General features: G+C 39.5%; 1 pseudogene; it reads left to right on the forward strand.

Moving 5' to 3' along the window:
• Positions 1-905: 905 nt before the first annotated feature.
• On the forward strand, positions 906-9,240 carry LOC119914657 (annotated as a pseudogene).
• The last annotated feature ends 3,971 nt before the right edge of the window (positions 9,241-13,211 follow it).

Here is a 13,211-nt window from a genome sequence, read left to right on the forward strand (position 1 = left end):
CAAGTTAAGAGTCCTATATTCATTAAGTAGAAGTATCAGCATCAAAATATACCAAAGGTAAAAGTCCTTATTATGCAGAATCGTCCATTTTGAAATGTAATGTACACAACCGGGCAAAAGTTTTAGAACACCCCCATTTTTGTAGTTTTTATTGAAATATAAGTAGCTAAAGTCCAGTGAAAAACCTTAAATGGAACAAAAATCTTGGAACGACCTGTTAATACACCCTCAGAAGCTTTATTTGTATATTATATATAACATTAATGACGGAAACAGAACACACTACAGTGAAATAACAATTTTATTGCTCAGTTTTGGTGACGTAAACATCGTTTGTAACTTTGGCAGTTTGCTACATACTTTTATACCATTCAAGTTCTTTCACTGAACTACTTATATTTTAATGCAAACTAGAAAAATGGGGTCGTTGTAAATCTTTTGACTGGTAGTATATTGATGCATTAATGTGTTCATCACTTTAATGTTGCAGCTGGTAATGGGGGACACTTTTTACTTACTTGTATACTGCTTGGTAGCTAGTGAGTTTACTCCCTTTTATCCTATATTAATATATCAGAACCTGTTTGCTAATTATATATTGTATTATGAAATTGAATCTGCAAGGTCAACTAGTTTGGAGTAGTGAGTGAATGCAGGCTACTTAGTTACTTTTCACCAGTTATGTATTTGTTGTGAGAAGGGGCAGGTAATATAAATGGACTGTTTTATTCTGTTACAGATTTAGTTGGTGTAAAGTTTTGCGTTTGAAGTCTACACTGAAGTGACTTTAATAATAAAAATTAAAAAATTTATTATCTTGCGTTTCTATGGAGGTCCCGCCCATTCGGCTTACTGATTGGCTGCTGCGTTTTGATCTAAGTAGCTGATTGGCTAATTCCGCTGCATTGGCCGTTAGAGAGGAAAGGAGAAAGGAAACGGATTGTTGCCAAAGAATGAGTTCGGTTTTAATTGATGAAACTGAGAGCAGTTTACACTTTAGTTGATCTTGTTTTGCCATGAGAAGAGTTACACTGTTTGTCAACGGAACCTCCACAAATGGAAAGGTAAGAAAGATAAAAACGGAAATAGGTGTTGGTTAGCATTCAAGTAAAAATGTATTCATGCTAAACAAAAATGGCTAGTTTAACGTTAGCTTACCGCGCATTAGCCAGCGTTACAAGCTAATGCCAGACATTTTGTTTAATGTACGGAAGTGTTAGGTGATCTGATGTGTGTTATCGGTGTTGTCGTACAGGTGGTGGCCGTGTACGGCTCTCTGGAGGATTTACTGTCCGTGGCCAGCTCGAAGCTGGGAGTAAGAGCCTCTAGTGTTTATAATGGGAACGGCGGCCTCATAGACGACATAGCGTTGATCAGGTAAGACCCAGCATCAGAGTATGTGTACAATTTCACTCTGGATTGAACAATGATCGCAATGTGCTATACAGTAATAAAATCAAACACAGGATAGAGATTCAGTATAGAGAACACATACATAAGTTACACACTGTCAACAAAACAGACTCACAAAAGTGCCATGAGCAGAGGATGCAGGAGAAAATTGTTATTATGTACATGTCGGAGGTGGATGTGATATACAGGTGCGCATACATGTACACAGTGTGATGAGTGCAAATGCTGGAATAAATAAGTATTATGTGCATGAGGTAGGTGGATTGGAATACAGTAGGAACAGCTTTGAAATGGAGAATGATGAATGAATAAGTAAATAAATGGTAAGTGGTAGCTAGTAAACAGGAATGATTGCACAGGCTTTGTTCCTGACACTGTAAGCCAGAGTCAGCTGTTCATCAGAGTGATGGCTTGTGGGAAGATGTTGTTCCTGAGTCTGTTGGTTTTGGTGTACAGTGCTCTGTAGCGCCTACCAGAGGGGAGGAGCTGGAACAGGTTGTGTCCGAGGTGGAGATGGATCTGCAGTGATGTTTCCTGGCCGTTTCCTGACTCTGGAAATGTATACGTCCTGAATGGAGGGCAGGTTGGCACCGATGATCTTTTCTGCAGTCCTGACTGTCCGTTGTAGTCTGTCCTCGTCCAAACCAGACAGTGATGGAGGTGCAGAGAACAGACTGGATGATGACTGTGTAGAACTGGATCAGCAGCTCCTTAGGCAGGTTGAGCTTCCTGAGCTGGTGCAGGAAGTACATCCTCTGCTGGGCCTTCTTGATGATGGTGTCAGTGTTGGGCTCCCACTTCAGGTCCTGGGATATAGTGGATCCCAGAAACCTGAAGGATTCACCGGCAGACGGGGGGCAGAGTGGGGGGGGGGCTCCTCCTGAAGTCCACGGGCATCTCCACAGTTTTGAGCGTGTTAAGTTCACCTGTAGCTTTGATAATAGGTGAGACCTGCAGAGTAATGTGTTCACCTGTAGCTTTGATAATAGGTGAGACCTGCAGAGTAATGTGTTCACCTGTAGCTTTGATAATAGGTGAGACCTGCAGAGTAATGTGTTCACCTGTAGCTTTGATAATAGGTGAAACCTGCAGAGTAATGTGTTCACCTGTAGCTTTGATAATAGGTGAGACCTGCAGAGTAATGTGTTCACCTGTAGCTTTGAAAGCAGTGAAATGTTTGTTTGTTTTCATGTAATTGATAAATCCGGTGTGTGTCTGTGCCTGCAGAGATGATGATGTGCTGTACATATCAGAGGAAGATTCATCTGAAGGTAAGTTTGAAGCAGATCCTCTGCAGTGAACATACTTCAGTAAAATTTCAAGTCAACAATGTAAAACTACTCCTTTGCACGTTAGCAGCAAAATGTATTTAAAATAACGTTACCAGAAGTAAAAGTACTGATTCTGCAGTAAAAAGTATCCTCTAATCTGTCAGTCAGCTAGTAACTAACTTTTAATCACATAGTTTCAGCTATACTTTATTTACAGTTAACTAGTTTTACTTTACTTTATATACAATCAGATAGTTTAGTCCAGTGGTTCCCAACCTTGGGCTCGGGCCCCTCCAAAGGTTCACCAGTTAAATCTGAGGGGTTGTGAGATGATTAACAGGAGAGGAAAGAAGAAAAACAAAGTTGTGATTCACAAATGTATAGTCATAATTTGAATTCTTCTGTAATCTTTGTTTTTTTTTTTGAGTGAAATATTGAATCATTTTAACTCTTTTACTCACAGCAGTTATTAAAATACCTGCTACCCACTAACTCTGTGTGAAAAGTGGCACCTGTCCGTGGAACACAAGTTGAATGCTGTTTTTATTTGGCATACAGTAACAATATATCAACAGTCAACGCCAGTGATGTAACATTTCCATATGCCATATGTTGGTGAAACAGCAACAACATACCACTAGTCAAAGTGACATACCACTAATGATCAGCACATGACACCAGAACATCAGTACGTGACGGTGTGAAGTGACAGTAGAACTTGAGTGACATTTGACAGCAGTGTACCAAACGCTAACAATGACAGACGACTCAGAAACAACACAAAAAAGAGTGTGACCACTTTTTGGTATCGGCATCGCTCGTCATGCATCTTCTTTGTTATTAGTTAAGTTTCCTTGATTGTATGCCAGTTACTTACTAAAGGATACTAAAGGACTGTAGCCTGTTCATCCTGCTGCCTTCTGGGAAGAGATATAGGAGTTTCTGCTGAGACACTTCAAGACAGCAGAGCAGCATTTTCCCCCAAAGCTATTAGACTTTTAAACTCAAATTCATCCTCAGCACTGCTCCAGTGTATTTCTGTACACAGTGTATTACCATTTTTAAATTGCTTTTATATTGCTATAGTGTATATTTTCTGCTACACGGCAGAAGAGAGTTACAAACTCTTTACAACCTGTTGTAATGTGACAGATAAATCTACCTTGTACTTCCGCCTGTGTGTAGATCCTCCGGAAGATCTCGGAGGCCTTGAAAAAGGTCAGACTGATTGGCTGACGCTCAACGTCGGTGGACGCTGCTTCACCACCACGAGGTAAATTTGTCCATTGTTGATGCATCACTTTCCAGTTTATAACGTCATGGATGGGAAACACTGAGGCTTATGTGGCTGCTGTTTTGCTGTTTTCCTCCTCTTGAAGTGGAGCTGTAAACTGCAGTTTTAGTTGGTTTAAATAACCGCTGGGCATTAGTGAAACATGGTTGCCTCCTTCAACTGTATAGGTTTTATGTAAATAGCTTCCGTATGTGTGTCCTCAGAAGCACGCTGGTCAGTAAAGAGCCTGAGAGCATGCTGGCCCACATGTTCAGAGAGAAAGGTAATGGCACTCAATAAACACACAACTTTTTATCTTAAAAAAATAAATGATTGATCTGTTTGTTTTAATAAAAGCTCTTGTGCTTTTTCATCTTGTGTTTAATTCAGACATTTGGGGGAACAAGCAGGACTCTCAGGGGGCCTACCTGATAGATCGCAGTCCAGACTACTTTGAACCCATTCTGAATTATCTGAGACACGGACAGCTCATCATCAATGAAGGCATCAATCCTCTGGGTACAAACCACACACTTTTAATGTGTATTGAACAAGTCATAGATTACCGTGCTTTCTAATCTAGTCTTTCCTCTGCAGGTGTGCTGGAAGAGGCTCGCTTCTTTGGTATTGAGCAGCTTGCTGAACAGCTGGAGACCCTCATAAAGGTATGTGCGCCTGTGTAGAGCACACATTTTGTTGAATGAAGGTTATTTTCAGGGCCAGTGGTTTCAGCCCCCCACATGTGTTTCTCCTGCTCAGTCCTCTCAGCCCCTGATGACCACTCACCTCTGAGCCGCAAGGAGTTTATTAGATTCCTGTTGGCTACGACGACCAAGTCAGAGCTCCGGTGTCAGGTAGACAAAAATAAACACACATACTGTCACAAACACCCATACCGCCTTCAGGGTTTCCCGTAGCCCTGTTTGGGACTGTCTCATCCACTGTGTGGGAGAAACTGTGGTGACATAATTGTGATATAATAGTATTGTTTTTGACAACTATATCATTTACAACATTAACAATGTCCACACTGTATTTCTGTTATTTTAATGTTTTTTTTCATTCAAAAACCACAACATTTCTGTCCAAACTTTTGACTGGTAGTGTGCAATATTTGTTCTGGTGTTAGCGGAGGCTGTCTTTAGTCCAGTTTAGGTCTCTGCACTCTAAACACTGTGGGAAAGCCCGGAAACATACGCACAGTCCCTCAGATACTTTGTATGTTTGTGTTCTGTCAGGGTCTGAACTTTAACAGCGCAGACCTGTCTCGTCTGGATCTGCGCTACATCAACTTTAAGATGGCCAACCTGAGAGGAGCCAACCTGACCCATGCTAACCTGAGTGGGGCAAACCTGGAGAGAGCAGACCTGTCCATGGCGTGTCTCGATGTGAGTTTTCTTCTCATTTAATATCACTTGTGGGACGGTTCAACGTCAGAGCGTAAACACATTCCTGAAGCCTGAGTTTATTCATTCAACCTGAACCACTAACCCTAACAGACTTCAGCCCTAACGCTCCTGTTGTATTTATGACTGAAGAGTGTTGGGCACCTAGCTTTAATCTGAAGTGACTTCAAGCCTTCATCAACTCTGTTTGACACATAAACGCAGGTCTCAATTAAACGTCCGATCTGGTTTTTACAGAAGTTCTTTGATGTATAAAACTCCTTGAAGCCCACCAGGTTGCCTGTTAGGGATGCACCAAAAGTAATTTTTAGCCAAACACCGAACAAGTACATTCACAATTTTTGCTAGCCGCACCTAAATTTGGAGTGCACACGTATTAAAACCTTTATGGTAAATCCACTGAAACGGACCAGAGCGAGCTGACAGGCAGGTTAGAGACTTTATCCTGTCAGTTTGTCTCTTTACAAAGACAAGTGCTGCAGTATGAGAGTCCTGCCTGAAGAGAGGCTGTGAAGACTTCATGTTACGAGGACCACAACAACATTATTTATTATTTATTTTAGTATTATTGTCTTTTCACTTGTTAAAGCACTTTGTAACTTGTTTTTGAAAAGTTCTCTACAAATAAAGATTATTATTATTATTATTATATTTTTTTTTATCAAACTGGGTCGGACTTGATCAATTTAGCGCGAGGATACTGGATTTTGTTCGGTTTTCAAAATAAAGCATCTGTACGTAATGAAAATAAGATTAATTGGATTATATTCACAGAAAGTATGAAACATATTACATGTGTACATTAAAAGTAAATGTAATTTACTTTACCGGACCCTCTCGGGCCCCGGACCCACTGAGTAAAAAGAAACATTTTGACTATTTAATTTATGCGATGGTAAAAAAAAAGGCAAAATAAATGGAAAAAATGGGTTTCGGCTTCCGCCAAGAATTTTCATTTCGGTGCATCCCTAATGTTCGTGTGTGTGTCTCTCTCTCCCAGGCAGCTAATCTGCAGGGTGTGAAGATGCTGTGTACCAACGCGGAAGGAGCTTCACTGAGAGGCTGTAATTTTGAAGATCCCGCGGGAATCAAAGCCAATCTGGAGGGTGAAGCAGCCAACCACACGTGTTCTTCAGACAGACCTAAGCAGGTGAGGTTTGTTCTGAACTGATATGTGAATGTGTGTGTCAGCAGGAGCCAACCTGAAGGGTGTGGACATGGAGGGGAGTCAGATGACGGGGATCAACCTGAGGGTCGCGACACTGAAAAACGCCAAACTGAAGAACTGCAATCTAAGAGGAGCAACGCTGGCTGGGACAGACCTGGAGGTGAGAACACACACCGTGCATCCATAATTCACCTAAACCTGCGAAATGAGACGAATTTCAATCCGTGATAACGTTCAGGTGTTTTTCTCAGAACTGTGACTTATCAGGATGTGACCTTCAGGAGGCGAACCTGAGAGGCTCAAATGTGAAAGGAGCCATCTTTGAGGAGATGCTGACTCCTCTGCACATGTCACAGAGTGTGCGGTAAAACACCACGGTCTTCCATACAGTGCTTTAAATCACAGCACACACTCCCAGCAGAGAGGACTTAGTCTCAGTATGTGACGAATGTGTGATTCATGATCCTCAAGTACCAACAAGAGAACATTTGAGCAAAGTGTGGTTTTCACAAATGCAAACATATACCACCCAACTTAAAATATGTAATACAATTCTCCAACAGTTATAAGTAACAATTATTTTCACAATAAATAGTTTTCTTCAGTTGTTTTAGTGATTAATTGATTAGTTTTTTAGAGTTTAAAATGTCCAGAAATAGTGAAAGTGTTTCAGTTTCCTACGACATCTTTAAAAGTTTTGTTTTGTCTGACCAACAGTCTAAAACAAAGAAAAGCAGAAAACCGTCACATTAGAGAAGATAAAACCAAAAATGTTTGGCTTTTTAACCAACTAATCGACTGATCAATTAACCGACCAATTGTTTCAGCTCCAAATTCTACAAATAAATACAACTCAGCTTGAATACATTTTAGTTTTCATATATATTTCCAACTTCTTGTTTTTTAATCACTTGCTTTTGAAATGCTTCCTGTGTATTTAAATTTCTAAAGATAGTAGAAGTTTAATGTGCAGATTGTTGAATCAGTTTGAACAAATGCTTATTTAGATTGATTAACTTGCAGTTTGGAAATTTATAGGTGAAATACATACAACAAATCATCGCACGTAAATGTTGTTTTTATTTGTTGTTCATGATGAAACACATTTGTCACCAGTAGAGCCCGACCGATAAATCGGCGTGATATGAGCTAATTGCCGATAAATTGATATCTGTGTTTATAACAGCTGATAAATTACCATTTAAAAAATAACATGATTGACTTCTCTCCATTTCTAAGTGTTGTTGTTGCATAGTTTGTCCACCGGAGGGCACTCAGCAACTCCCCTGTTGGAAACATAACCAAACACCACAATCAGCTGACATAATCCGCTGTACTTTAGTTCAAATACTATTCATAACAATTAAAAAGTTTCATTTTTGATTGCATTATGTCATGGTGTCTTGGTGAGTTCTCATAAGTACACACAACACAGGCTAGAGATAATCTTTATTTATGTTGTGTGTTTTTAAGAAGAAGAGAAAAAAAAATATTGGCTGATAAATCAGAATATCTGATTTTAAAATCCTCAAATATCCAAATCTGTGTCGGTCTTGAAAATCCCATATCCGTCAACGGTATCGTCACTAATTTCTCTCTGTACATGTCTCGCTGTGATGATGACCAATAAATGCCAAACTTTGTATTTTGCTCTGAACCATATCTCAACACGCGTCGGCATGATTAATCAAACAGCTTAAGTTCTACACATCGTCAAAGCTTGCAACAGTCTGTGTGTCCTCTGGAGAGTTGTACAGCAGTGGGCTTTTGAATGTAGTTTTGTTTATAAAAGTAGTTTGACAAGTTTTATGACATTCATATGCCTTCAAAACTCTTATGAGCAGTTTAAAGTAGTTTGAAAAACATTTTAATTAAATGTAATCAATCCAAATGCTGATAATTGTATATCATATTTTTCCAATGTCTGCAAACACTGAAACCAACTTCAGCTTCGGGATAAAATATTCATAATTTAAATACCTACAGTGTAAAAGCAATTTGGAAACACTGTTTATACCTACGACAGGATAAAAGTGGGATGGAGCAAATATTTAAAGTGAATGTGTAAACTTGAATGTGGTGAAACAACATTTTGATTTTGCTAAAAATGAACCATAGTTTCAGTTTCTAAGATATTTAGGTTTGCACTTTGTTTTTTTGGCTCATATAAACTAGTTTTGTTAAATGATGTGTTTGTTTTAGGGGTTATGGTTTGACATACTATAAACTATATTCAGTCTTTGTGGAACTGCGTGTATTTGAACAAGCTCCACCTCTGACAGCTGCTTACTGAAATGTTGTCGTCCTGTTTGTGGTCTTACTTATTATGTGATTAAACGTTAAAAGTAAAAATGCCTTGTACAACAGTTCATATGTAAAATGCACATTTACATCTGCAGTATGTGACAAACCTGTAAAACTAAATTTTTAAATCTGATGTATTTTAGAAATATTAAACAGCCTTTTCTGAGTCTGGGTATGATGGTGCTGGTTCTGCTGTTTTAACATGATGTTTGGTTATTACTGTGCTAACAGGAACATTTATATTTTAGTGACTGCTACTGAATCGTTCTCTAATTATGTGTGTGTTTTTTGTCTGTCACCAGCTACAAGTGTCAAAGCACGTTACACGTAAACTGCTGTGAAATGTGAAACCACGAGGTGCTAAAACGTCTTTTCTGCTGAGTTAAATAAATGTTTTACTTCAAACTTTCTCTTGTTTTCTTTGTTACAAAAAATTTATATATTACTATGCTATACTACAGTATACCCATACTAAGTTATATTATTATAATTAATTAAATTATTAAATATATTATATTGCTGTACTATATATATATATATATATATATATATATATATATATATATATATATATATATATATATATATATATATATATATATATATATATACTGGATTATGTTAAAGCTATTTTATTGTTACTATTTCTATTACATCATACACTGTATAATTTGTATATATTAATACAAACACATGTTATTACTACTCATTATATATTCACGTGGTGTACGCTGTTAGAGTACATATTAACATATTACTCTTTAATTTACTAGATTTTGCTGCTACTAATCACACTACAGTCACTTGTGAGAGCACTGCAGTATAGTGTACAACACTAGGTCGTGAGTTCTGTATGTGTACTGCTTGCCTTGTACCTAATTATGAATTACGATAATTATACAGTGAAGTGGAATCATGTAAAACAAATCATCTGGTTCCATTGTATTTATTCCCATTAAACTTATAGTGTTTGGAAAATATGTAAAGAAGAGTGAAGTTTGCTGAGTGTTGTAGCTCGATAACCCAGCAGAGGGCAGTGTTGTCTGAGTGAGTATCTGTCATTGCTTCACTTTACATTTAAGAGTTTGTGTTAACATCCCAACATGAACACATTAACCACACTCAATGGCGGAAGCACTTCGATTCTAGTAGTAGTAATACCACAGTGTAAAATATCTGACGAGTAAAAGTCAGATTTTGAAGCTTGGACTCCTTTGTGTATGCTCTGTGTGTTCTGACACCTTTCTATCAGAACCAGCATCAACAACTTGACCTACAGTAGCATGTCTGTTGGATTGGGCAATAAGCCTTGGTTGCCCATGACCCTGTCATCAGTTCACCGCTTTTCCACTTTTGATTTATTACTGACCACTGCAGACCGGTTTGTAGATGCTCTGACCCAGTCGCTCATAGCCTTATGCTTGCTCATTTTTCCTGCTTCTAACACATCAACTTTGAGGACACAATGTTCACCTGCTGCCTAATATATCCCACCCACTGACAGGTGCCATGGTAATGATAACCAGTGTTGTTTACTTCACCTGTCGGTGGTCATAATGTTATGGCTGATCGGTGTGTATAGTAGGACAGGAGAAACGAGAGCACACAGAGATGTAAAATAAAAGTGATGGTAGTGGTAATAATACACATAATAATAATAACGATGATAATAATAATAATAATATTTAGGACTATTTTTAATTATAGTTGTAGCAGGTGTTAAGAAAATAACATAAGGGCAGTAGGAAGCCCGCCACCACAGATCCAGACCCCATTGCTCTAGAGGCAGAAACACCTCCAAAAAGCGACAGGAGGAGAGGGACGAGGAAGCACAAAACTACAGGAGAGGGAAGAAGTCAAGTTAATAACATGTATTAATGGGATAACAATTCATACAGATGGAGAGGGAGAGGAGCTAAGTGCATCATGGGAAGCAGTCTAGGCCTATAGCAGCATAACTAAGGGATGGTTCAGGACTCACCTGGCCAGCCCTAACTATAAGCTTTATCAAAGAGGAAAGTCTATTCTGTAATGTGGAGATGGTGTCTGCCTCCTGAAGCCAAACTGGAACCTGGTTCCACAGGAGAGGAGCTTGATAGCTGAACGCTCTGGCTCCTAGTCTACTTTTGGAGACTCACCAGTAACCCTGCATTCTGGGAGCGCAGTGCTCTTTTAGTGTAATGCAATTTATGGTGATAAAGGAACATCTCACCCGGTGCAACAGTGTGGCTCATTGATGTGTGAAAGCTTTTGGACAACAATGGAGCCTTGTGGCAAGAGGGAGAACATATATCAGGATGTGACACAGGACCTGTTAGGACATACATTCACTGTTGGTTTGAGTCTGCACATGAGATTTGTTGAAAAACATAACTTCCTCTCTGTGGTGTCGATCCGGGCCCCGACCCCAGCTCTCCTGCTTCATTTATTTTTGTTTGTCTTATTTGCAACCATTGCAGATGGTGATTTGGCTTGCGTTTACAGTTTACATCTGCGGTTCATTTATGTACACATGCATTCTGGCTTGAGTGTAAACACAGGAACATGTAAACAGGTGCCCCCCTGGGATCTGGGAATCAACAGACGATCTGAGCTCTCTATGATGGCAAGAACATGATGGAGCTGTGTTCCCTCTGCTTTGCTATATCTGTGGTGCTGCTGTCCCTTTTCCGACCACTACAGCATAATGTGGTGGTGTGTTTACGTGGGGAAATGAGGCTGTAGGTGGAGGGGCTTGATTGGTGGTTTGTGGTCGAGAGACAACGCCAGTGGGCAACTGGTCCAATCATAGTTCAATGCATCTGTAAACCACAGTCACAGAACACAATGAGGGTGTTTCTCAACTCAAGCTGTATCGCATCCTGAACGCTTGGAGAATTCAGGCCCTTAAAGCTGCAGGAGGTGATTTTCAGCCACTTGAACTTATATTATTACTTGCTAAATGTTCTTATTGTGAACTTGTTTGCAGTTGGTTCAGCAGCAGTGGTGGAAATTAAGTACTCTACCTAAGTAAAATTTTAAGGTACTTTAGCGTTTCACTTTTATGCTGCTTTATACTACTTTACTGGACTTTGCTAATATAATGTATTAATATAGGTTAAGGTAAGTCGACCCCCCCAGATTTGTCTCATGAAAATGAGATGCTGAATCTCAAGAGGCTATTCTTCAATGAACTCAATAAAGTCAACCTACAGGTTGGGACCCTCAAAGGGCCCACACGTCTGAAAGGTTCACAAAGCCAAATACTCATTCGAGGTCCAGACCCGGTACTGAGACAACGTAACACATAATTCCCAGCACAACAGGTTTATTAGAGGTATCTGGGCTAAAAACAGCTGAAATGAGGTTAATGAGAGCAAAGTTTGCAAACTAGAAAACCTAAATAACACTCTGTAGAGCTGAGGGGAACTAAAGAGGTGGTGATAATTTTCTGTGGGTTCCTAGCTATGAATGACCTTTTAATTTACACATACTCATATAATCTATTATAAATATGAAAATATTGATTACAGCAGTTTTAAAGTGTCTGCCACAGCAGGCAGCTGTTGGTTAAGAAAAAGCGCCCTGCTGTGAAAAGCTTAATGTTGTTCTGTAACTGCCGGATGTGTGATCTGTTTGCCAACAAGTTCATCACATCATGTTGTGTCCACAGTTTGTTTCTGTTGCCCCCATGGAGTCAAACATCAGTTATTGCAGGTTTAAGACAAAAAAAACCCTCCTATTTGCTATCACAGTTTGGATCCTCCTTTCATTCCTTAAGCACACACATCACCATCATAATTAGGCTCATCAGCCCTGGTTTATCTGGGTCATCATATTTTGCAGCTTGGATCCATGTCATGTCATGGCTTTTGATTTAACCAACATAAGTTTTGTGGTGGCCTGGCTCGTTTAAAACATCCTGGCAACACTGGTGGGTATATTTTCAGTGGGGATGTAAGCCAACAGGAGAAAACTGCATTGCTTCACTTGATGTTTGGTCAGACTGGGTTCTTGGCTCATAAGAAGGAATAAAATGCATGCCTGTGGGCCAGAAATATTTATGTAGAAGTGGCTGGTCTCTGCACACCTTTTTGGGCTGAGTGTGCTTATTACAGTTTGGTCATAAACACTGGTGGGTTTCAGACGGTGTGGTGTATGCAGAGGGATGTTTGTACTGCTGAGAGAGAGGGTCTTTCTATAGGAAGTTTTAAACCAGCAAAATACACAACCTGGGTTCAAAAATGGCTACAAACCTTTGGCTAAAGACGGGAAACTTCATTAGAACTGTCGTGCCGGATCTATTCCAGTCTGGGTCAGTTGGTGTTGGCAGTCAGGTAAAATCACACATTGTGTGATATGTAAATAGTCTAACCTGAAGTCATGAGATCCAGTCG

The sequence above is a fragment of the Micropterus salmoides genome, unplaced genomic scaffold, assembly GCF_014851395.1.
Source record: "Micropterus salmoides isolate LMB-PRFRI ecotype aquatic unplaced genomic scaffold, ASM1485139v1 Ms_hic_scaffold_20, whole genome shotgun sequence".
NCBI classification, from domain to species: domain Eukaryota; kingdom Metazoa; phylum Chordata; class Actinopteri; order Centrarchiformes; family Centrarchidae; genus Micropterus; species Micropterus salmoides.